At 48.5% G+C, this 25,996-nt stretch overlaps 1 long non-coding RNA gene across 1 annotated transcript; it reads right to left on the minus strand.

Annotated features, from left to right (window-relative positions):
- Positions 1 to 2,490: 2,490 nt before the first annotated feature.
- Positions 2,491 to 9,284, minus strand: LOC132687885 (uncharacterized). The gene is made up of 3 exons (XR_009614314.2): positions 9,150 to 9,284; positions 7,640 to 7,713; positions 2,491 to 2,826 (listed from the first exon to the last, which is right to left on the minus strand). It is a non-coding gene; the product is annotated as an uncharacterized LOC132687885 (long non-coding RNA).
- Between the last annotated feature and the right edge of the window lie 16,712 nt (positions 9,285 to 25,996).

Below are 25,996 nucleotides of genomic sequence, written 5' to 3' on the forward strand. Positions count from 1 at the left end.
ATCTGGCAATTCTGGGCATGTGCGTTTTGACAAGCAATCGGGAGTGTGAGCTAAGCCAGGAAGGATTCCCGAACTCTCCCTCAATTCATGAGGTTGTAACTCCATCCTCCTTCTCTGTAGATAGTGTTAATTCACCGGACTTTCTCCCTGCGGCAGGCTCTGATGTCATGGCTTAGTTGTCGTGGTGGGGTGGGCCGGGCCTGGGCGGGTGCCTACGCAGAGGCAAGCTCGCCAGCCTTTGAAATCAGAGCTGATTGTTTTCAATAATGTCAAACTTTAAAATTCATTTCTCATGTTGGTGCTTTGGCAAACATTTCTCAGGCAGGGCAGGTGGTCTGCTTTTGGGCCCTTGGGGTTGGATGGCCCAGCCCTAGAGCACTGGCCTAATCCCCTTTCACTTTCAAGGCCCCCAGACGCCCGCCATTCTCATGAGGTCATGGCTCGGAGGCTCCCTTCCCGAATAACCCCTGCCCCCCCATCCCCCAAGTCACTCTTGTTATGGCTAATAAGCCAGAGCCTCGCTCTGCCAGGGGCCATGCTGTGGGTCTGCTGTTGCCACCCTCCTGCGGGGTCCAGGGTGTTGTCTCTTCCCCTTCCAGCTTGTCTCAAGGCTCTTGCCTTTAATCCTTCACAGAGATGGTTCTGGGTGCACAGACATGCTTGATGACTAGCAAAAAAGGGAACCCCACATAGAAATATCTACTGAGGGCAAATGAAATGTGGCATAAGCACTGGACAGGAAAGGCAGAGTCTTCCTTCTGGGTTGGTCACTCTTTCACATGGGCCTATCACCTCTTGTCTTTGGGCCTCAGTGTCTCCATCTGTAAATTATGAAACCAGTTGGCCTCCATGATTCTGGTCTGCTCTATTGTGTTATGGAGTCTTGGGGATGAGTTTTTAGCCACTGGTTGGATCTAGACCTTAAGGGTTAAGCCTTTATGGGATGCTTCTAGAGGTATGATATAGGGAGGACCCTGGCTTCTTGGGAAAACATTCAAGGAACACCCACCTAAAGAACGAGGGAGAGAAAGGGAACAATATCTAGTGTCTACCAAGTACTGCTTGAGATGTCGACATTTCTGACATGTTGACTCCTTGTATCAGCCCTGTGAGGCAGGGCTTAGATGCCCTGTGATATAGATGGAGAAATTGAGGCTAGGAGAGGAAAGAAGCTTTCTCGAGGGAAAGAAATGAGATATGAGCCAATTCCATCCAACTCTGAATAGTAATAGCAGCAGTAGCAAGAACAACTTGCAGGTGCTAAGGGTTTACTATGTTTCAGGCTCCGTCCTAATTATCCTATTCGTGTGGCATCACAACCCAATGAAGTGGGTACTATTAGGATCACCTTTTATAGAACAAGAATCCAAGGGTCTGAGAGGATCCTTATTCAAAACAGAGCGGCTGGTTTGTGGTAGGGCTGGGATTCAGATCCCAGCCTTCCTAACTCTAGAAACTGTGGGAAAAGAGTAATTATAGTCTGAGGCCACAGGAAGAAGTTAACTGGAAAGTGTCCGAGTGTCCGGACATGACATGACAACCATGTCTCTGCTCAAGGGGAAGCCAAGTAAGTGGCTGATGTATTTTGTGCCCTGTCCCCTATCCCAAGCCTTCAGCCCCACGGGATCTACCAGAGGTGGAAATCGATGGAATCAGAGTCCATCTTGGAGAAAGTGGAGGAGTTGGCTCAGATTTCCTCCTTGGGGAATCTGACCTCGGAAATAGTGAGACAATGAGGCAGGTGGGACAGGAGGTTGGAGCTGTCAGCCTGTGACATACAGAGAAGGTGGCAAAGTGCACAGAGGCCACTGGAAGGAGAAGAGGCACACAGAATGGAAGGAGAGGGCAGGCCAGCTGGGAGCTGGAGAACAGCTTGTGCCTATGGGACTACCCACCCCTGTGAGAGCTGGACAGGGCTCTCTAAGGAGGACAAAGCCACAGTTCTGGCAAGTACTCTGGCTTTGTCCTGATGGATGTACTGCTGGATGGTTTCTCCTCCCCAGTCCTGTGAAGCCCATCCTCGCACCTCAATAAGACCCCTCTGTCCCCACTGACGTCCTTCCAGCACCCACTTCTCCTACACCCACCCCTTGCAATCCTAGTGTTTAAGAGATTTTATGATCTTGCAGCCAAAGAAGTTTGCCTGAAACACACACCAGCGTTGTTGTGGAGTCCAGGAAGAGTAAATTAAGTCTTCATTTCGTTATTATTATTATTTTTTTACCTGCTCTGCTCCATGATATTGAGGTGAATTACAACTCCTTCCCACAAACAACTCTCAAACACAAACATATATATGTTATATATAAAAATACATAAATATAAAAAATATATATGGAATGATATAAATACATAAGTATATATGAAGTATATATAAAATATTTATAAACATATTAAATAAATAAATAAATAAATAAATAAGGCATGTGCCGGGCACATAATAGGTACTCAATAATTAATATATATGCTTAATAAATTATATCATAATCTTTCATTTTATTTCCACAGCTACCCTAAGAGACAGGTGGTAATTAACCCCACCCGGAGATTTAGGCTCATGGAGTTTAAGTGACTTGGCCAAAGGTCCTGTGGCTCGTAGGAAAGATGCAAAATCAGTTCTGAGCATTTTCAGTGGCTAATGCAAAAATGGAGACATGGTTGATTGCCTGGCGTATCAGCCAGGGCGCCAAGAGAGGTGCCGCTAGAAGTCTCTTGAACCTTGGCTTGGTGTCACTGGCAGTGCGGAATCCTTCCCGTGAGTTTGCAGTGTGAGCGGTGGCCTCTCTCTCTCTGTTGTTCCTTCCTCATTCTCTCTTTCCTTGATTCCTGAGGGCACATTAAAGAAAAACAAATAACCAAACTTATGGGCCACCTTGTGTTTTCTGTTTTAAAGAAAATAGCTCTCAGGGGAGCGTGGGTGGCTCAGTTGGTTGGGCCTCTCTGCGTGGGGCTCTGGGCTGACAGTTTGGAGCCTGGAGCCTGCTTCAGATTCTGTGTCTCCTTCTCTCTCTGCCCCTCCCCCGCTCACGCTCTGTCTCTCTCTCTCTAAAATAAAAAAAACATTAAAAAATAGCCCTATTATAGTCCATGAGAGGATAAACAGTGAATTCTCAGGACTTAGATCACCTACTTAAAAAGAAGATGCTAATAAGTGAAAAAACGCTGATTTTAGCAATGGAATGATCGATCACTCTTGGCATTTTTGAGAAGCAGCACTCATCGATGATGGCCTTTTACTATTCATCCTGAAATTCCATCGTGGGCCAATGAAATTCAAGTGCATGGGCAACGTGGGCCTGCCGGTGGGTTGCTCATCATGGCTCTACATACCTCGGGTGGAATTCACTTAGTGACTGGGCGCTGAGTCCCGGGAGCACCCACCCAAGCCAGCTGTTTGGAAAGTGAGAAACACGCCTCTCTACCGACCATCGGCAGCCTCATTCCCTTTTCCAACTAACTGAGCAGATTCTGACTTTTCAGTGTGCCTGACCTCCCAGCGCATGACCACGAGTGCTTTGGAGACCACTGTGGACAGATGCCAGGGGCCCGGGCTCTAGCCTGGTGGCTGCTCTGCTCCTCCAACCTGTGCTTGGCGTCTGAGCCCCAGCTCTGGACTCCAGTCTCTGTCTCCTCTGGCCCTTCTCCTCCTGCTGGCAGCCTGTTCCTCCCCTCTGGCTCCCTGATTGGCGCCTGGCCTGGAGCACTGCCTTGATCTTACCGTCACTTGTGGCTTCTGATAAGAGATGTTCTTCCGCCAGATACAGGCCCAGCCAGGGTGTCACTGGAGCAGGGATTTGGGACTTGGGCTGCAGAGTCCAGGAGTGTCAGATTCTAATGCCAATCTACCACTGGTTAGCTCTGTGACCTTAGGAAGCCACACCACCTTTCTGAGCCTCAGTTTCCTTATCTATAAAATGCAGGTGATGAGCTCTGCCCCTGGGAGTGTTAAGAAGGTTAAACAAGGGAGAGTTAGCACAAGGTTGGCTTAGGAAGCACAGCACTTGATGAGTGGTTGGTCTGTTTGACGATGGGAGGTTTCGATTGCATCTGCATATGGGGTGCTAGGAGTAATACAGGAAAACCAGGTTTCTCCAGCACCATACATTCTCAGTGCTTGTTTTCAAAGGTCCTGCCTTATAATAATCATTCTGAGGCATTACAACACTTCCGATTTGCAGACGAGGAAACTGAGGCATAGAAGGAGAAATGAGGACATTCCCCCCCCCCACCCCCCCATCATAGCCAGCCAGTGGGGAAGCCTGGATTCGAATCCAGGTCTCCTGACTCCCGATTCCGGAAAGCAGCACAGGCGGAGGCTTTGATCTCCGAAGCTGCTGTCCAACAATGTGCCTGGGGAAGGGAAGCGGGAGGAGAGGCTCTGCTCCCCGGCGGCCCCTCCTCCCCGAGTGCAGGCTGGCTGCCGGCAGGAGGAATTCAAGCTGCCGGCTTGTGCTCATGCTTGAGGAATGTCTTGAGAAGTCGTGCCTAAGCCCTCTGTATCTGACTCATCATCTCCCCGTCTCCAGGAGTGTCAGAGAAGAGCTCCCTTAATCCCTCCTGTCCTCGGTCCCAGGCTTTCATTTGTCAAACTAAAAATATTCCCTCCGGGAACCTCCTCTTGCCAGGGGCTGAAGGAGGTATAAGGGGAATGGCGTTTTAATGTCACTTCCTGACAGCGCCTCCTTATTGTTCCTCAGCCAGGGAAACAGAGACGGGGCAGCAGGAGCCAGGGGCCTCCGTCATTCTTGGGCCAGGGCCAGCGCCTTCACCTTTCTCCTGTAGGCTGGCTTCTTTTTTTGCCTCGCTCGGGGCTCCAGACAACAGCGTTATCAGCCTGACCCTCAGCCCAGTGCCTCCGGGCTGCACGGTGATTCCACCGGGTGAGGACTCTGGAGCAACAAGTTCATTTCCTCCACAGCCCAAGGGGAGGGTGGGCAGGCAGGGTCGGTACTTGTCTGCAAGGCTAGTCTACCTGTAGATGGAGAGCTTGAAGGTAAAGGGGGGAAAAATGGCCCTGGCGCCCTAGGTAAAAAGGACACAACTGGAACTCTCCAAGTGGGACAGTGACAATGGTGGAAAGTCATCAAGATTTGTCCCCTTTCTCTCTTTCCTTTCTGCATTCTGTCCCTCCTGACAGCCTCTTGGTCCTCAGGGCTGCTCCTGAGTCCAGGACCTTGATTTGGCTCTAAACCTTGGTTCATCATCATGGAGGCACTGCCACCTGGGCCCCACCAGGGTGCCAACAGAGCATAATGAACCCTAAGAAGCATGGACTTGGGTCCAAGCTTGGGTTTAAACTCTGGCTCCGCCCACCATCTAACTCTGTGAGCTTGAGTCAGGTACCTTATCTCTGAGGCTCAGTTTCCTCATCTATACTAGGGGATAATCACGTCCATTGTACTGGACTATTGTGAAGGTTAATAAGATAGTGTACGTAATCTGACCTTGTAAGTAGAGAAAGCTTTCTCTCTCTCTCTCCTCTCTCTCCCTCCCTCATTATCATGTGAGAAAACAATAAAAAGGCAGCCTCTGCAAACCAGGAAGAGAGTCCTCACCAGAAATAACCCTGTGGATACCTTGGTCTTGGACTTCCCATCCTCCCCAACTAGGAGGAAATACTATGGTGTCCAAGAACAGTGAAGCAGTCTGAGCTGACGAAAAAGCTGTGAGGGGGGACCATCTGGGAGGGGCCACGGAGGCAGATCCCACGGTCCAGGTGAGCCCTTGATCAGGTGTACTGAGCTAAAGAGCAGTGATGGGGTTCCTGCTGGCAGAGAGAGAAGGCACGCCCATCCAGACCTTGCAGTTAGGAACCAACTGAAACACTGCCATTAGAAGAAACAACTCCAGGGGCGCCTGGGTGGCGCAGTTGGTTAAGCGTCCGACTTCAGCCAGGTCACGATCTCGCGGTCTGTGAGTTCGAGCCCCGCGTCAGGCTCTGGGCTGATGGCTCGGAGCCTGGAGCCTGTTTCCGATTCTGTGTCTCCCTCTCTCTCTGCCCCTCCCCCGTTCATGCTCTGTCTCTCTCTGTCCCAAAAATAAATAAAAAACGTTGAAAAAAAAAATTAGAAAAAAAAAAAAAAAAGAAGAAACAACTCCACTTCTACCATGAATGGTGGTTAACCCAGGCTCTGGAGTCAGACAAGTTGACTTTGAACCTGAACTCTGCTGCGTGCCAGCTCTGTGACTGTAGAAAAGTTAACTGACCTCTCTAGTCTCATTCCCTTGCCTGTCAAATGAGTCATTGCTGCCACCTCCCAGCTGTGTAAGCATGTATCCATGGTGCACAGTCCAGCGCTTCCCATGTAGTAGGCACTTGATGCCTGTTGGCTGCTGCTAGTAATCATGTCATATATAATTACTAATAATTTTGCTCCTAGGATTTGCGTCACTGCTTGAGCCAAAAGGAAGGCCCTGCTTCTATTGTTATTTGAATCGAAACTGACTGTAGCCCCTGCGTCTCCATTGGAGGGATGGCCTTCTCTCTTTCCTGTGTCTACCTTCCCACAATAAGCTGGGATTCCCGAAATGCTTACTTGCAGCAGCCCCAGCCCCACTGGGGATCTCTGGGGTGCAGGTGCACCTCCCGGAGGTGGCGAAGGCCCGGGCCTCCCTAAATCCACCTGGGCCAAATGAGGGGCTGGAGAAACTTGTCTTCCCTTGTCAGGGTCAGCTCTCACTCTCGCTGTGGTCACGACCCTGCTGTCCCATTGGAGAACTCCTTCTTGGTCGGCCCTCCATGTCTTTTCTGTTTAGATGACCTCATAGTACCATCTCAGTGCTTCAGAGGTTTGCATAACTTTGAGTCCAAAAAGCCCCACCAATCTCCATCTGGATCTGCTTGTCCCCTGCGTAGATCTGCCCATCCCTTCACCAGAATACTTGAGTTGCACAAAGGATATTGGGCGGGTGGCCTGGGACAAGCCTCCAAAACTCCCACCTCTGTGACAATGAAGTGCCTGCTTGCTTTACATATCTTTATGCCAGTGGGACTGTGCAAGCCGTCCTTTTTAGAACAAGGAGATCTGCTCCAAAAACAATGATAATTTCACATTTAATTGCATCTGAGGTGTTGCAGATTGTAAAAGAAAGATTAGTCAGTGTATCATCGAGAAAGAAAAAATGCTTCCAATCACTTATGACACACCATCCTCTGAAAGACACATCGTGATTTCATGCAGATGTAACAGAGATGTTAAAAATGTGGAATCACATGCATTTCAGAATCAGTCACAGTATTAAAATATTAGCTAATATTTCTTGAGGAATTTACCATGTGCTTGGTGCTTATTCTAAGAGTTTTAAATGAATTGATTTAAATACTCAAAATGGCCCTATGAAGTAGAGGCTATCTTAATAATCCCACTTTACAGATGAGAAAAGTGAGGCATACGCTGGTTATGTAGCTTAATGGCACACAGTTAGGGAGTAGCCAGATTCAAGCTTAGGCAGAGGAATGTCCCTCTTACCAGACATAAAGGGACAGCAACTTTAACATAGGAACTTTGTTTCTCTGTCTCTCTCTTCCTCTCTTTCGCTCGCTCTCTCTCTCTCTCTCTCACACACACACACACACACACAGACACCGGATTTGAAAGTCTTTACTGGTTCCTTTAGTGCCACGAGAATACCAACTTACGTTGAAGATCAAGAAATTGGGGTTGGGATGATCCAGAAAGCCCTCTTCAGAAGGGAGTTTTGGTGTTCGAGCCCCTGGGGAGGAGAGGTAGTCATCCACCATGCACACAGGTTGCCCGGGAGATCTTACTTGAAAAATTTTTTTAATGTTTATTTTTGAGAGCAAGAGAGACAGAGCACGAGTGGGGGAGGGGCAGAGAGAGGGAGAAACACAGAATCCGAAGCAGGCTCCAGGCTCTGAGCTGAGCACAGAGCCCGACATGGGGCTCGAACTCACAGACCGTGAGATCATGACCTGAGCTGAAGTCTGATGCTCAACCAACTGAGCCACCCAGATGCCCCAGAGATCTTATTTAAAAAAGAGCTCTTCTTCCTGGCTCTTTCCAGTGGCCGTTCCTGAGACTGGGATCCACCTCCCCTCCACAGCCTGGCTTTCTCACGATGATATTAGTAACATGGCCTCTCAGACCATTTTGGAACGGCCTGAGCTGCTAGCAACAGGAAACCCAATTAAAAAAAAAAACGCAACTTCACGGGGCGCCTGGATGATTCAGTCGGTTAGGCGTCTGACTTGGGCTCAGGTCATGACCCCACGGTTGGTGGGCTGGGGCCGGCATCGGCCTCCACGCTGGCGGTGTGGAGACTGCTTGGGATTCTCTCTCTTTCCCTCTCTCTCTGCCCCTCCCACACTGCTTTCTCTCTTTCTCTCAAAATAAGCTAACTAAATAAACAAACAAGTAAATAAATAAAACCAACAAAACCAAAAAACAACAGAAAACCCCAACTTCACCAAATAGGGTTTTTTGGTATTTTTCAGTCTGGCCCAGTGAGTGTCCAGAGGTCAGTGGCCCAGCTCAGGGGGAGGGGGGGGGAGGGTGGGGGGTGGAGGGGGGTGGGGGGGGTGGCTCATGCTGGCAACTGCTGGCCTCTTCTCTCAGTCCTGCCATCTTAGCTTCTGGACGCGTTGCCTTATGGTTTTCAAAGTGTCTACACCGCCTCCAGGCACATTTATTCACGTGCTGGTAAGAAGGGGGAGGGGGCTCTGTTTTTTTTTTTTCTTTGGGAAAGCAAGTCCTCCCCAGGAGAGTTCTTGCAGCTACTAAGCCAGAATTGGGTCACATGTCTGTACCCTCAGGCCCTTCTGTGGCCCAGGGGAATGAGCTGACCTTGGCTGGTTTCCACCTGTAATGATGTATCCCCTGGGACTGGGGAAGGTCTTCCCCTCCCCAAGATCAAGGGAACCCTGACAACTTCCTGAACAAGAACAAAAGTGGAAAGTAAGCGTGGCGGTTGGGTAAGCCGCTGGCAGTGTCTGTCCCTGTCTCCTTGCCCCTTACTCTTCTTCCCTAACAGTCTCTGCCTCACCCCACCCCCTTCTCCACTTGCTTAGGCCGGGGCAGAGAGGGTGGGGGGAAGAAGCTGCAGTCCTATCGCCCCGGAGCCCTGGAATGTGAGGACTGGTGAAGGGAGGGGCCCCCTCTCTGGGCTCCCGGGCGCATCCCGGAGCTTACCACGTGCCTGACGCATTGTAGGCGCTCAGTAAATGCCGGAGTGAATGGATGAATGAATCTTGGCCACGAGCCCATGTGCCTTGGCCACTCTCTCAGGAATCAACACGGGAAGATCGGGCCTCCTGCCGCTGCTGGCCCCTGCAGGCGGGGCGTGCGTGAGCGCGCGAGTGTGTGCGTGCGTGCACACTTACAGCTCCTCCCTGCCTCAGATTGAATTACTTAGAAACAGGCCTGCGCCAACCTGGCAGAGGCTGCGTTTAACACGACGGTTCCCACAATTTCCCAAATTCTTTGGATTCGGCAAAATCCAAAAATAAAACAAAGCCCCCACCCCGCCCCCACCATCTCCGGCTCAGTATGTCTCTGGAGCCCCGGTGCTCTGCTCCAGCAATGGGTTCCGGGCGTTTGGGATGGATCTCCAGAGCCCCCTAATCTGCCTTTCCTCCCAGCACGTGCTCCAGCCCCGGGACACGGCCTTCCTCCTGGCCTCTCCCTGGAGCTCAGTGTGCAGGCCTGGGTGTCAGAACTCCCCGGGGACTCAGGCCTCTGTTCTGCATGGGCGCGCTCCCATTCTGTGTTCTGGGTGTCTCCCTCCAGGACATCTGTTGCTGTAACTCTTTTGACAAAGGAGTTGAGAGCATTTTCCCTCTTCAAGAATCCAGTTGACCCCAAGATGGATGCTACTAAAACGTCCCCAGCCTCTGGACTCTTAGGAAGCAGTATGTGGTTGGCTAACTTCATGTAACTTGATTCTTAGACACCAGGATGTACAAGCTATTATCACCATTTTCTCACACGTGTCTAGGATTTCATGCAAATAAATTAGTGAGTTCCTGTCTGTCAAATTAGGGGGTTACAGTAGACTCTTTCTGAGGCTTCTTCTAATGTTGACCAGGTAGAATAGCAAATGTATTGTTTTTAGTACAACTGATGGAACTGAGGCCCAGAGAGGTTAAGGAAAAGGCTCGAGATCACACAGCAAGTGAGTAGCAGAACTAAAGCCTGAACTGAATCACCACTGGGTGAGTTTCCCATGACACGATCCTGCCTTTCATGTCAGTTTCTCCATGAATGCCCAGTGGATCTAGGCACAGAACTGTCTCTCTCCAGGAAGCTTCCACCCCTCTCCCAGCCCCTAAAATGTTAGCCAGGCAGGGTATGGTCTCCAGCCAATCTTGCGGTGACAGAAGTCATGTGGATGATCCCTGATGACAAACAGCATCTGGAACTTGGAGCCTGGCATAGGCAATGGCTTGGAACTCCCTCCTCATCCCCCCACCTTCCCAGCCCATGCCTCCTCTGTGTTAATTAAAGCGATGCCTTTCTCAATGCCTGGTGTTCTCAGATGTGTGAGCAAACACCAAGGAGAGTGAGGACTCTACTGCTAAGGAAGGAAAGGGCCAAAGGCTGGGAATTGAGAGAACAGGGTTCAAGGCCTGGCATGGCCACTTGCTAGAAGGGCAGGGGGGCGGGGGGCGGGGGGTGGCGGTGGTTCTCACATCTCTTAATCTTTCTTAAGAACAATCTGGGGGGGGGTGTTACTGGACTAAATGGCTTTCAGGATCCCTTCTATCCCTAATTTGCTACAGTATGTATTTGTGATGGCATTTGATGTAGAAATGGCACAGATGCTCCTGGAATCGGGAGCAGAACATTTTATATGCTGCTTGTTTCATGTAGTTTGGAAACTTGGAAACACAGAGAGAGTCCATGAGGTGCAATCTGGGTGTAAGAACTACAGCAGCAGCGTTAGAGTGGCCGCTAGAACTAGCAGTTAGAGCACTTGCAACGCGTCCAGCAACGTGCAACAGGCTCGCCAGAACAGCGCGCTTAACTGCTGCGGATGTTGCCGCCACTTTCCCCACTGGTAGCCAATGTGTCTCTTCAGGCTGTTCACCATGTAATTGCCGAGAACTTTTCAAAGTGTGGTCTGAGACCAAGTGCCTCAGAGTCTACTGGAGCTCTTATTAAAACAGGTTTGATTTCTCCTTCCTTCCTCCCTCCCTCTTTTCTTTCCTTCCTTCCTCCCTCCCTCCCTTCCTCTTTCTTTCTTTCTTTCTTCTTTTCTCTCTTTATTCTTTCTTTCTTTCTTTCTTTCTTTCTTTCTTTCTTTCTTTTCTCTCTTTCTTCTTTCTTTCTTTCTTTCTTTCTTTCTAAAGAGAGAAAGCAAGCAAGCATGAGCAGGGGAAGGGCAGAGGGAGAGAGAGAGAGAGAGATCCCTAAGCAGGCTTCACGTCCAGCGACGAACTTGAAGCGGGGCTACATCTCGTGATCATGGGCTCATGACCTGAGCTGCAATCAAGAGTCAGACACTCGACCGACTGAGCCACCCAGGTGCCCCAAAACCGCAGATTTCTAAACCTCTCTCCTCCTGACCTCCTGAAGCTGATTCTCTGGGGAGTGTAACGTGGTAACGTATAATATCAAATTCTCCAGTGAATCTTATGCCCATTAAAGTTGGAGAAGCACTCAACTAGGGAACGAATAGGTCTTTCATCAAATGGACTTTTTTCCACGAACATAGGAGATTCAAGATGTGGTGAAAGGGTCCAGCAGGGAGCTAAATATTATTATTATTATTACCTTCCTGAGATACCTATGAAATAGAAATACTTTGTGGTAGTTTTCTGGATATGGGCTTTATTTGTACTTTAACACGAGGTAAAGCCTAGTGTTTCAGTTTGCCATTGCTAGGTTACGCTGCACCCCTAAATATCGGTGGTTTGAAATAATGAAGATTTATTTCTATCGCATACTATGTGTCCAGTGTGGATCCGCAGGGGGAGAGGTAAGGGACTGTCCTTCTTACTTATTATCTCACAGTCTCCTTGGGTGAGGAATTCAGGAGTGACGTAGCTGGGTGATTCTGGCTCCGGGAGAATCTGAAGGATTGTCTGAGGGATGGACTGGGGCTGGGGTATCACTGCCGAAATGGCCCGTTCACGCGGGTGTTGGCAGGAGGCCATCTATCGTGTGGGCATCTGGACAGGTTTCCTGAGTGTCCATGACATCTGGTCTGGCTTTTCTCAAGGTGAAGGATCTAAAGGGGGATGAGCAAGCAGGTGCCTTTCATGACCTAGTATTCAAAATTGTTTACCATCCCTTCTACTGCTTTCTTCTGTTCCTCAAAGTTGTGTCACTAAGTGTAAGTCCAGCTTACAGTCAATGGGAGGGACGTGAGTTCCCACCTCTCGAGGGGGAAGAGTATAAAAGAACCTGTGGACATTTGAAAAATGGCACAGTTCACCCTCTGGCCGCCAACTATTTATATTCTTCCCACATGCAAAATATACTCACTCCTGCCCCAGGCCCCTGAGGTATATCATTTAGAGCATCAGTTTGAATTCCAGAATTGTGTCATCTAAACTTGGAGCTGATGAGGATCCTTGGGTGCAATTCCTTTAATTCAGCTCCCTAAGTGTAATTCCTCTCAAATATAAAGACCCGTGAATACACACACTCAGCATATAATGATGGGACAAGCAACGGATAGCCACTCTAGACACTTCTGTCCCAAACTGGGGGGCAGTGGGAGGCACAAAGGACTCACCGGTCCATGGAAAGTCTGCAGTACCGCTGGACAAATGTTGGAAGTTCTTTGACTAAGACTCGGTCTTCCTTCTGACTGGGAATACTTCTCCATGGCTCTTTGCCCTTCCCTCTGGGGTCTTGGCTCTTCCTCTGAGTCATCCTTCCTTTTCCATGAAAGGTAGTCTTGTTTGCAGCTGTGTAGTTTTCTCAGCCTGTTTCCTGCCAGAAGCTGGGGTGGTGGGGGGGTGCGGGGAGAGGTTCACAGGTCAGTTTCACTTTGCAGTGTTTCTGTCCCTTTCAGTCCAAGCTGGCTGTATTTTTACAAATATAATTTTTAAAAACACTCCTGTGAACTGTGAACAATATTGAACATTTTTGAAACTCCTGTGAACAATATTGGGTTCACTCCATTAGACAAAGGCCATACCCAGAAATTTCTTTGAGATAAGCCGCGTGTTTCTGCCGAAACGGCCAAGGCAACATCCTTAAGCTTTTTGGAAGCTCTTTTGTTTAATTCAGAGTATCTGCGAGGCACACGCTTATGCTTCTTAGGGGGATTTCTGCTGGACGGAACAGCCCTCTGGCTACCACCTTAGAGATTCTGAGTTCTTTACAGCGGGCTTTATTGCCACTCCCTTGGCTTCTTCTTCATGTTTTCCTTGCAGTTCCCTGGAGTTGATCGTTGTAGGGAAGACATTTCTTTCTTGTTTAAAATTTTTATTTATTTTTGAAAAAGAGAGAGACAGAGCATGAGCAGGGGAGGGGCAGAGAGAGAAAGAGGAGACACAGGATCCGAAGCAGGCTCCAGGCTCCGAGCTGTCAGCACAGAGCCCGACGCAGGGCTCTGACTCATGAACCTCGAGATCATGACGTGAGCCGAAGGCGGACACTTAACCGACTGAATCATCCAGGCACCCCTAGACATTTCTTAATTTTAGCATTGTTTGCCATCTGAGGGGCTGAGGCATTTCTGGACTATCAAGCCTTGCCTCTTTCAATGCTTAGTGGCTTTTCTTTGAGCCTATTTGGCTGCTCCCACATTTTATTATAAGCAACAAGAAGAAACCAGGGGGCCTCTTAACACACGGCTTAGAAATCTCCTCAGCTAGGTCCAGTCCATTAGGTACATTTTCTTTTCACATAACCGCAGGTGACAGGGTTGCTAAACTTTCTATGTCTGTATCACGAGGATCCCCCTGCTCCTCCACCTTCCAGGACGACTTTCTTCACGCTCCTGTGTGCCCTTGCCCGCAGCCTCCTCACAGGTCATCAGGCATCTGCAAACAGTTTTGTCAAAGTTCTTCAAGCTTTCACTAAAACTCACCTCAGAATCCTCCCAACCTTCTGCTTACTGCTTGATTCTAAAGCCTCTCCTGCATTTTTATTATGGCAACGTCTCACTTCTGGTACTAAAATCTGTATTAGTTATCTTTGGCTGCATAAAGAATTACCCCAAAACCTCACCGTTTAAAACAACATTTTTATCTCACCAGTTACTAAGGGCCAGGGATCGGGAAATGGTTTGGCTTGATGGGTCTGGCCCAGGGCCCCTTGAGAGATGTCTGGGGGTCTCCCCGAATTAGAGGAACCACTTCCAAGATGGCTCATTCACATAGAGGTTGGTTGGAGGCATCAGTTCCTCACCACATGGACTTCTCTACAGATTTTCTAAAATGTCCTCATAACATGGCAGCTGGCTTCCCCTGGATTCGGGGATTCAGAGAGAGAGCAGAGAGGAAACGGCAGTGCCTTAGAAGGGGCATGCCATACTTCTGCCATATTCTATTAGTCGCACAGACCAACTCTGATACCGTGTGGGAAGGGACTACTCGCAAATGTGAATACCAGGAAGTGAGGATCGTTGGGAGCCATCTTGAAGCTGGCTGCCATATTACCTCCGTTGAATCATCTCTCTGGGCATGCAAAATACTGCTATGTTTTGCACTATGAGAAGGGGAGGGACATCAACTTTTGTTAGGCTTTGTGACAGAAGCCCCAATTTTGTACACAATTTCCAGCAATATTAGTTTTTTTAAAAATTTTTACTCAATCTGTCCTTTCCTGAGATCTACGCATGAGACTATGAGGGAGGCTGGCCTGGGGACACATCCAAGAGGCAGATGCTTTTGCTAGTCAGAACTACCCTTCCTCTGAACATGAGGATTTGTTTAGGCTCTGCTCCTCTGCCCAACTCTCTGTTCTCTTAGGGTGAGTTGTTTCTTAGGAGTCCCCCTCAGCTTCTCATGTAAATAAGTAAACTCTTGGTGGGACTCCAGAACATCTTGGAGATGTTTCTGAGTCCCTAGCTAACACATATAGCCTAGGCTTAGACTGGACTTTACTAAAAAAGTCAAGAATCAGGATAGTGTTAAGGTGACCTAGGAATGAAAAAGAAGCAGAAACTGCCCTGGAAACGTTCTACACAGATCCATGATGGGTCTCTGACAGGGACTCTGGTACCTGTGGGTACAGAAGCCATGGTGTCCAGAATTAGCCAATCAGAATCAACTCGGAGGGCATCTGGGTGTTTCAGTCGGTTAAGTGTCCAACTCTTGGTTTCGGCTCTCGGTTCGTGAGTTTGAGCCCTGCCTGGGGCTCTGCGCTGATAAGCAGTTTGTGATTGAAAGTAGGACCCCCTATAGCATGAGTCGAGGAGAAAAAAAAAAGAATGAGCTAAAACTTCTGTAGTAAAGAACAAAAATTGGTGGCAAGTGGGACAGAGTCGGGAAGAGAGTGGAAGGTAAAGAGAAGACGAGGTAAAGCATCATGGCGGGTTGAAGGAGGGAATGCTCCATGTTCATTTGGAGTTGTGTTTCTGCGGCACTCATAAATGCCTTGTGTGAGTGCTGTCTTGTAGAAACCAAAGATAAAAACTTGGCTTTACACTTGGGTCAATGTGACATGGCAAGGGAAAAATGCAGACAAGAAGGCAAGATGATCTATAAACTAAACGCACAAGATATGAGCAAAAGCTCAGAGCCAGCCTTTCGGGCAGAGGTAAGAGTAAGCAGGGGTGCAGACAGGGGAACAGAGATGCTTAGGAGCCTAGATCCAACGCACAGAGTAGAGAAGCAAAGCAAATTTGACACATAACGGGAAGAGGCAGATAAGATTTCAGAGTGGACACTGCCTGGTGGGATGGCCCTTGTCTGGCTGTGAAAGTGTGCTCCTGGCTTAAAAGAAATAGAAATTCTAACAAAGGCAGGGAGGAGTGGCTGAGTATATGCAAGGAGTGGGAGAACGGATTAACTTGAGTGTGGACAGAGTAGAAAATCTGGGCGATGAAAAAGTAAAAATGATAATGATTTCCATTAGCATTTGTGTGTGTGTGTGTTTTTCTATTGGTAGGCACCATCAAAGCGTTTTGCATGCAATATCTGCTTTAAGTTTCACTATGATCTTAAAAGGAAAAGCTACTATTTTTCCTTATTAGAGATGGAAAAACCAATGATCAGAAAAGTCAAGGAAATTGCCCAAGGCTACCCAGATAGAAAATGGAGGGAGAACCTAGACCTGAGAAGTCTGCAGAGTCTGTACTCTTCTGGACGTGTGACCACTTGGGTTAACAGAAGATACAGGTGGTTTTTGTTTGTTTTAAGTAGCCTTCACAGTCAATGTGGAGCTTGAACTCATGACCCTGAGATCAAGAGTCACACGCTCTGCCAGCTGAGCCAACCAGGTGCTCCGATACAGGTGTTTTTTTTGTTTTGTTCTGTTTTTTGTTTTTTTTTTTTTTAATTCTGATTTTCAGGGCACTTGGTGGCTCAGTCGGTTCAGCGTCCAACTCTTGATTTCGGCTCAGGTCATAATCTCACAGTTCGTGGGATTGAGCCCCACATCAGGCTCTGCACTGACAGCATGGAGCCTATTTGGGATTCTCTCTTTCTCTGTCTTTCTCTGCCCTTCCCTTGCATGCACATGCATGTACACTTTCCTCTCTCTAAATAAATAGACTTAAAAAAAAAAAACCCCAAAATTCTGATTCTGTAGCGCAGACTCAAGGCAAAGAGTTCATGAGGGGTGCCTACTTACCAGTCATTGGCTTGGGATGGGGTCTTATTATCCTAAATGTTCAGTGTTTGGCAAAAACCTTTTCACTTTGCAGAGCAAAGAGCATCATCTCTGGAAAGACTAAGGAGATAAGGAAGAAAACTGTCCCTTTGTATTTTGTGCACAGGGGGATGAACTTGCTGGTCTTAAGAACATTATGGAAACCTTGGGAGAGAGAGATTGTGTAATCTTGGAGGCTGTGATAGTGAGCGAGGAGGGCATTGGCCACCGTTAAACATGTACCCCGGACATTAGGAGGGTAAAGATATTAGAGTGCTTACACTGGCAATTAATGGAAGAGAATAAATTGACCCTTGTGCCTGGGAAGCTACTGGCTCTAGTCAGGATCTCAAACAAGGCAATTAGGACTACTTTTTCATCCTTGCCTCATCCTTAAGTTCCTTTTTTTTTTTTTTTTTTTTTTTTTTTGGCTTCTGTGGCCAGGCGGGAGGCAGCTGTCTATAAATTCAGATTTATATGTTTCTAGTTTAGCTACCCAGATGGAAAAGGGCCTTTTATCTTCCTCAATTTCTCTTTTTTAAGCCAGGGAAGATCTCTTATTGGCCTTGCTGGGCCTCATGCCTGAGTCTGGACTAATAATCACTATCGCGAGGAGGATCACATACTATGACCCCAGCCTGGGTCACTTTTTCACCCAGCAATGGAGGTAGGGCTGCGTATGGTGTGCAAGGAGCAGTTCCACAAAGGAAATAGGGTCCCTGGGATAACAATAGTGATGTCCCTCACAATACATTTTAATTTTTTTTTTAATGTTTCTTTTTGAGAAAGAGAGAGACAGACAGACAGAACATGAGTGGGGAGGGGCAGAGAGAGAGATGGAGACACAGAATCTGAAGCAGGCTCCAGGCTCGGAGCTGTCAGCACAGAGCCCGATGTGGGGCTCAAACTCACAAAACACGAGATCATGACCCAAGCTGAAGTCGGATGCTCAACTGACTGAGCTGCCCAGGCGCCCCCATCACAACACATTTTAAATGCCCATAGGGAAGTCTAGACCAGTAGCCAGTGACACCATTAAGAAAGGAAGACTGTTCCGAGAAAAGCTATTATAACACTACAGTCAGAACTGATGATGCAGCACCTGGGTGGCTCAGTTAAGTGTCTGACTTTGGCTCAGGTCATGATCTCCCAGTTCTTGAGTTCAAGCCCTGTGTTGGGCTCTGTGCTGACTGCTCGGAGCCTGGAGCCTGCCTCAGAATCTGTGTCTCCCTCTCTGTCTGCCCCTCCTCCACTCATGCTCTGTCTCTGTCTCTCAAAAATAAACAAACATTGAAAAAAATTAAAAAGAAAGAAGAATCCGATGCGGGGCTCGAACTCACAAACCACGAGATCATGACCTGAGCTGAAGTCAGATGCTCAACCGGCTGAGCCACCCAGGCACCCCCATCACATGCTAATGGGGAGAAAAGGCAGGGGGGTGCGGGGAACTGACCAAAGTCATACTGGAGCCATGCAGGTGGCTTTATGGTGGGCTCTGACTTTAAAAAGGCATGTAGCCAGGAGGACCCTGAGGACAAGCGCCAAGGAGTAGAATGTGTCTGTAGGAAGAGTGACAGTGAGACTAAAGCTCAGAAAAAGCTCAGATTTAAGGAGGGAGCTCTGTTTGTAAAAGAAAAACTGTGCCAGTGTAGACCCATTGTTTGAGCAAAAGGACATCAGGTTATATAAAAAGAAAAAGTATAATGGAAGTTAAAAGTATAATTTTTTGTCAAGGATGTCAAACCAGAAGGGACAGAACAATGTATAGAGATTTGAAGCCCATGGAGAGACAGTATAATCGGTTCAAGGGTCACTTCCTCCCTCTTTGTTGGCAGATGGATGATTTTTTAAAAATGTTTATTTATTTATTTATTTATTTATTTATTTAGAGAGGCAAAGAGGGAGAGAGAGAGAGAGAGAGGCAGAGAGAGAGAAAGAGAGAGAGAATCCTAAGCAGGCTATGTGCCACCAGAAGGACCAAAGGGTCTTGAACCCAAGACCTGTGAGATCATGACCTGAGCTGAAACCAAGAGTAGGATGCTTAACCGACTGAGCCACCCAGGCACCCGAGACTTAATTCTGACCAATAAGATGTGAGGACTGCTCTGTAAGGGTTTCTGAAAATGTGACCTTGCTTCTAAGAAGAGAGAAATGGAATTAACAGTCCTTCTTTCACTGCTGGCCATTGTTGTGTTTGCACGGGATTGTTGGAGATGCGAAAGCCACCTTGTGACCATGAGGGAATTAAATGGACACCCTGAGGATGGTTAGAGGTTAGAAGGTTAGAGAGGTATCCTTGAAGATGTAATCGAACTACTGAAGCAACCAATCCTGAGGGCCCTCTACCTAGCACTTCTCATTTTATGAGATAATCGAATTGTCCTTATGGATTAAGCCAGTGAAACCTGGGTTTTCTGTTCTTGCAGCCCAAGGTGTCCTGACTGGCTCAGAGCTCAAGAAAGATGAGGAGATTAGATAGGAAGGGGGCAAGGAGCTGATTCAAATGGGTCTAAGTATCTGACCCAGTGACTCACATCCCGAGGTGTGGAAAGAACTTTCCGGTGGGATGGGGAGGGGGTACTGTCAGTAAGTTTTAAGGAATTGTGGAGAATAGAAGGTGGTGCCAGGATCAGGAACTGGGCAGAGGTTGTCTTGATTTTTATAAAGGAGGAAAAAAAGATTGTTTCTGGAAACTCTAGACAAGTGAGTTTGAGGTAGATCCTTGACAACAGGGAAGCGGGGTGGATTGAGAAGCAGATGGTGGGTGAGCATTTAGGAAGGAATGCGGTGGTCAGTTGGGAGCAAAATGACTTCACTGAGAACAAGTTATTCCAAACTAACCTCATTTCCTCTTCTGATAAGGTTACTATGTTTGTGAATCAGGTGTATGCCATAAACATTGCAGGTCTTGATTTCAGCTTAGGGTTAGCAGTTCCTCTCATGGTTTCCTTGTGGCTAAGATGGTGAAATGTGGGTTGGATGGGAGTCGTGGTTTGATGTATTTGCAGCTGGCTCAACAGCTGAATCCAAAGAGTGTTGAGTATTGGATGGATGTCACGGCCCATGTGCTAAATTCAGTCGGGGTTGCAGGGAGAGAAGTCACATGTTGGCCTGAGCTTGTCCGGGAGCTAAAGTCTGCCACTCTGGGTGCAAGAGCCCTGGGAAGGGCATGGGAAGGGCAGGAGAAGGGCTGGCAAAGCCTGGGCCTGTTGCCCAGGGATCCTGGGTGAACTTGAGGGGATCGGGTGGATAGTGGATGGGGCAGAAATGAAAAGAAGCATCATCAGGGAGGCCTAGAGGAGGGACATGCATACAAAGAAGCAGGTTTCAGGAGAGAGGCATGAGAAGGTGGAAGCAGGTGGGGAGGCAGAGGAACAGCAAGGCGGTCCCATGGGTGGGCGGTCGCGTGTAGAGTCCTGCTCCGTGCTTCATGTCCTCACTCCTGGAGGGGCCCTGTGCAGCTCATGACAATGGATGTCAACCTCCGGAGAGGTGCCTTGTTAGGTGCCAAGGGCTCTGTCCTTGATCCTGTCTGATTTATCACTAGATGAAAACTCAGGAGGCATACAGATCAAAGGTGTAGACATCACAAATCCGGAAGGGAGTGTTAATACCAGAGGTGACAGAATGAGGACCCAGAGTGATCCTGACAGGTTGGAATGCTGGGTCAAAATCAATAAGACACAATCAAACAGGCCTAAATGTAAAGTCTGGCATTTACGTGCAAAAAACAAATGGCAAAAACATAGAGCGGTGGAGATTGGCTTGGCAGGAAGTCATGGGAAAAATATCTGAGGCTTTTAAATGACCACCAGCTCAGAATAAGCCAGCAGTGTGATGTGATTGCTAACAATCCAGCACAACGTGAGGTACAAGAATGAATAGAACTCTTGGGAAGGAGTGGTCTCATCACATTCTTGGCCAGGAGACGCCTGGGGTATCATGTTCACTCTTGGGTATGAGATTTTGAGAAGGGCATTGACAAATTAGAGTGTACATGTCACTGAGGAAGAATTTGGTCCATTCTCTGAGGTGGGACTAAAACTGAAGAGTGGAAGATATGGGGAAGCCAGTTTACATTCAGATAAAGAAACCTTTCCTGATGATTATAATCAAGAGAAATAATGACCATTGTATAACACAAGTTTCAAAAACATGAGCTCATTTGTGAAGTGAGCTATTGTTTCCATGCCACAGATAAGTTAATTGTTTGAAATGATCAAGAAACTGTATACTGACCTATCTCCAGTGCCTAGAACATTCCCTGGTAAATATTTGTTGAATGAGTAAGATAATAGAGAGGTTGAGTGCCTTTCCTGAAGACGCACAGATGGATTCCTGATTCTATGACACGCTTTGGAGCAACTCTCGGACGCCCCGGGCTGCCCGGGGAAGTCAAGGTGTTCTGGTCACCAGAGACCGTGTGAACACTGGCTGGCATGCATTAGAAGGCTTTCTGGCATCGGGTGACAGGGGTGGGGGAAGGGCAGAGGACCTCAAAAGCGCTTCCAATTCAGACGTTTCATGCAGAATATTCCTAATTCAAAGAACTCCAACTTGCTGCTTGAGAACACATGTAGGGCGTGGAACCTGCCTTCACACACACCCAACCAGCCCGCGGTCGATGGTATCTTCCCCTGGAACCCTTTGAGCGCTCTCCCTATAGATCCCTTTCTTGGGTGCGGCTGTGTATATCCAGTGCTTCTATATCCAGACACCCAGGGTAAAATTTACACGTACAAAAGCTCAGGGAAGATGGAATTTCTGCTCACGGAACTGCCCGAGGTATGCTTTCGATTTCTGTCCTTGTTGCTGGCCTCCAGAAAAAGTGTGGGTCTTCTCTGCTGCTTCCAGTAAGGGAGGCGAGTCCTTTCCTGCAGAATGGGAATTTGCAGAAATTGAGGCCCCGTGATCATCCTAGGGGAATCCAAACATGAGCTCTTTCTATATCGACCCCCAGAATGGACCCAGGAAGGTGTTTATCTTCTTTATTTCAGTATAAATGTGATATGCCCCGAAGGTCCTCACCCCCTTTTACCGTGACGGGGGCTAGGATTGGGTTGAGGGTGATGAAAACGGACACTGCCAGGTGACGCTTGTGTTCAGTTCTCTCTCCTCTAAGAGAAGCGCAGACGAGGCCTCTGGGGAATTGAGGGTCCTGGGTGGGCAACCACCTTTGGCTGTGCTGTCTGCCTTCTAGCCTCTCATGCTGCTAACTGGTGTTCACCGTCTCCACTAGGTGGAGAAAAAGAGCGGTTAGGAAATGTACAAAGCCCCAAATCAAAAACACAGTCCAAGGAGTAAAATCCAATTCTAAATGGAACTCGAAAACTTGAGAAGTAATTTAAGGGAACCACATTAAATACTAGAATGTTTAATGGGGCCCATGTGTCCTGAGCAGAGAAAGAGAGTCCGAGAAATGGAACAGAGGAAATCAGGGAGACAATATGTCTGTGCGACTTGTTCTAATTAGGGGCACAGCGCTGCTCAGGATCATTCATTATAATTTGGTTAAATCTTCAGCACGGCCAAGGCACCTCTGCCGAGTGGTGTAAAACAAAGAGCTCCGTCGTAAAAGGGGTGAGCCTCTCTCCGCTGGAGGTTAACGCCAGCCACTCGGGAGGGCCCGGGCTGTACATCACCCTCCTGCCAGCTCTTCTTTATGACTCCAGCGCTGGGTTCCAGCTAGCAGATGTCTGCAAATTTCGGAGAGGAGAGGGAGGGGAGCAGGGGGAGGGAGGGGGGCCCCCGGCGTTCATTGTCTCCAACTTGTCTGTCGCTTAATTCAGTATCTCTGTCTGCCGCTGGAGCGGGATGGGAAGAGTTCAAAGGAGGAAATCAAAACAATCCATAGATCAGAGCTTGGGAGTGATATGTGTGGCACCCAGGATTCACCGGCACTCCTCCGGCTCCACTTTGAAATGAGGATGCCGGGGGTGATTTAGTCGGCTGCGCTGGGGTTCACGCCAGCAGCACGTGGACCGCTTCCTGGGGGGGTTCTTTCTAAAAAAGGAGAAGGTGGCCAGAGGCTTGAAGGGGTGCGGGCGGGGTGGGAGGGGTCGGGTTCAGGTTTGTCCCGGGCCAGAGGAGTTCTTTTTAGTTTTATGTGGGGGTGATAAGACGGACCTGTGAGGAGACCCCCACCCCCAGGCACACATGCTTTCAGTTTGGGACACTGCAGTTCAGTCCATTTGGCATGGGTGCCCCACCTAGGCCTCCTGCCAAGCCCTCAAACTTGGGAAGGTGCCATTTCTTTGCTTTATGCTCTTCCCTTGTACCCCATCGCCTAGCCTACCAGCTGCCTTGCTGTGGCATGGACAGGGCCTCTGTGAGCCAATAGGGCATCTTTAAGAGCAAGGTGCCTCCTGCGGATAAGGGAAGAGCATGGCCAGGTGGGTGCTGCTTTCTTCTGACCCCACATAGCTTTGAGCTCCGCACTCAGCTTGTCAATTAAAAACGCAGGTTGGTCCCCCACGCCCCCGCTTGACCTTCCCACCAGCTGTCTGCAAAAAACACCAACTGCACATCCTTAGACATCAGTATAGGCATGGACTGACCGCCAGCCCTTTGCATTGTCCCAGCCACGCTGGTGGGGTTGACCCCAGATTAATTCTACAAACAAACATTCCTGGGTGTTAAGTCCTACGCTGGGCATTCATTGGGTTGGTTTTATTCTGGTGAGGAAGAACTACATTCCCTGGTTTCTTTTCCACCCTTAGGTGGTCTGCCTGCAATTGGATGCTACTGACCAGGGTGGAGACCGAGGGGTGGGGACCAAAGGGGAGAGTGGATGAATGGAGGCGATCTGCCCCATGACTAGTAAAAAACAAAGGCACAATAGCTCCTCGAGGTAGAATAAATGCTTCACTCCATGTTTCCAGTTGGGCTAAATGCCCCTGCTGCGTGCTGTATATTTGTCCGCTCGCTTGTGCGACGCCCCCACTAGACTGTAAGGTCTGCAAGGGCAGGGGCTGTGTGGCTCCTGTTCATGTTAAAGCCTGGTACCCTACATGGTGCCAGATTCAGTAAATCCGTGCCTCTTCACATGCAAAGGAAGGCACATTCTACTGCCTTGGCTCTGGTTGCTGTATAATCGTAATTTAATTTATGGACCATTTATTGAGCATCTGTTATGCTGGCACTGTGCTATGTGCTTGGGTTATAGAGATTATTAAAATCACCGCCTCACCCTAGAGAATTCACACTCAAGGGTCCAGTGGGATGAGAGCTGTAGGCAGACCAGGCAAGGACGCTGCTACGTTGCAATGTGTTTAAGTCCAAGAATGCGTATGCACGAGCTACAGTGAGGTCCCAAACAAGGGACTGATCCAGTTTTAGAGCCCTAGGGCAGCACCCCTGAAAAGTCTATGGATCTGTCCGATGCAGTGTTCAGGTGTGGGGAGGCATCCTGCCTGGAAAATTGGGCTGAGTCTTGCATATGCGACAATCAGACCAACGCCGAAAACCCAAATGCCCTGATAACATAGGGATGGTCTGCTTTCTCTGAAGACTCCCAAGGGCTCTTTGTTAAGAGCCCAAAGTCACTCCAGTTCTCGAAAGTAATACCAGGACATAAACCACTGGGTGCTGGATTAGCTCGAAAGCCTGATGCACGGATATCTTTGGGGAAGAACAGGCCAAGTGTTTTCCTGACACTCCAGTTGAGCATCGACAGAAAGGCCTTAAGTGTTCCATCTTTCCCATCTCTCAGGCCTCTGGCTTGTCCGGTCTTGGGCTCGTGCTGAATGAATGAACTGGCGAACGAAGGCGTGAACAAGCAGCGTGTGCTCCCATGAAACCGCGCCCAGGATGCCCGGGGGCCGAGGAACAGAGGAAGACAGTGAGACGTTCTGGGTTCAAGTCTACCCTCATCTGCTTGACCTCCATCCAGTTATTAGGTACCTTGGAATCTCAGACTTCTCTTCTGCAGAGTGAAGGGGTTTGAAAAGATAAGGTGGGGTCAAGCAGGGAAGTGTTCGTGGAGGAACTAAGTGCTGACCTGTGTCTTAGGGGAAAGCCTCCTGGCCATGGCGAGACAGGGCAGCATCTTGTAGGGGTCCAGCAATGCAGACCCACTCAGAGCCTTTACTGGACAGACATGCTGGCCATGAGCCATCAGGAGCAGCCCTCACTTGGTCTGACTTAATTTCTTTCACCTTAGAGTGTAAAGGATTCATTCACATAGTCCTCTAACATTTGCTTAGCACCTCCTGTATGCGAGGCACAATGCTGGGTGTGAAGGACACAGGGATGAGGGAGATGTGGTCTCTATCCCGTACAAACCCGCAGACCCAGCCACGAGACAGTTATGTCAACAGATAAGCAGGAACTTTCATGTATTTGCATTTTATTTGTTGCATCTCGTGAAATTTCCCGAGGGTAGCCAGGGCTTGGGGAAGCGGAGAGCACCAGCTCCAAAGTCCAGCTCTTGGGTTCATAGCCCAGCATCACCTCTTGCTGTTGACTGAGCTTGAGCAACATGCATTCATCTCGATGAGCCTTGGTTCCTTCAGTCATAAATGGGGGCTAATAATTATATCCCCATCAAAGGGTTGATATGAGCATTAAGTCAGATCATGCGTGAAAGATAACTAGCAGGCAATAAATGCTCAGTGAATGTCAGCAAATAGTCCTCTGTTCCCTCAATGCCTCTTCGGCAGCACCTCCAAAATTTCTCTGCAATTGAAGTTTTGACGGATGATTTCAGAAGTGAAGATTAGTTTGAAACGGCACCAAGATTTCTGTAAATCTTGCAGCACTTAGAAATTACACTACAGGGGTGCCTGGGAGGCTCAGTCGGTTAAGCGTCTGACTTCGGCTCAGGTCATGATCTTACGGTTCATGGGTTTGAGACCCACATCGCGTTCTGCACTGACAATGCGGAGCCTCCTGGGGATTCTCTCTTTCCCTCTCTCTCTGCCCCTCCCCCACTCACACTTTCTCTCTCTCTCTCTCTCAAAAATAAATAAGTTAAAAGAAAAGAAATCACACTACATGACCAAGGTCCATAATTGCAGAGTAATTCTACGAACATTTGTTGAGCACCTACTTAGGCTCTATGCTAAATAATGGGATACTAAGAAGGGAAATCCCTAAAACACATGATCTCTTGCTCTTAAGGGACTCAGCATTCAGAAGGGGAAGAAGATGAGCAAAGAGGTTTAGGGTCCTGCGGTAGCCGCTATGATGGACACCCACGTAGCGATGGTGGGGACACCAAGAGAGAGTGATCTTACCTGCTGGTAAGAGAGGGGGCTTACCAGGGC

Source organism: Panthera onca, chromosome E1 (assembly GCF_046562875.1).
Source record: "Panthera onca isolate mPanOnc1 chromosome E1, mPanOnc1 haplotype 2, whole genome shotgun sequence".
NCBI lineage: Eukaryota > Metazoa > Chordata > Mammalia > Carnivora > Felidae > Panthera > Panthera onca.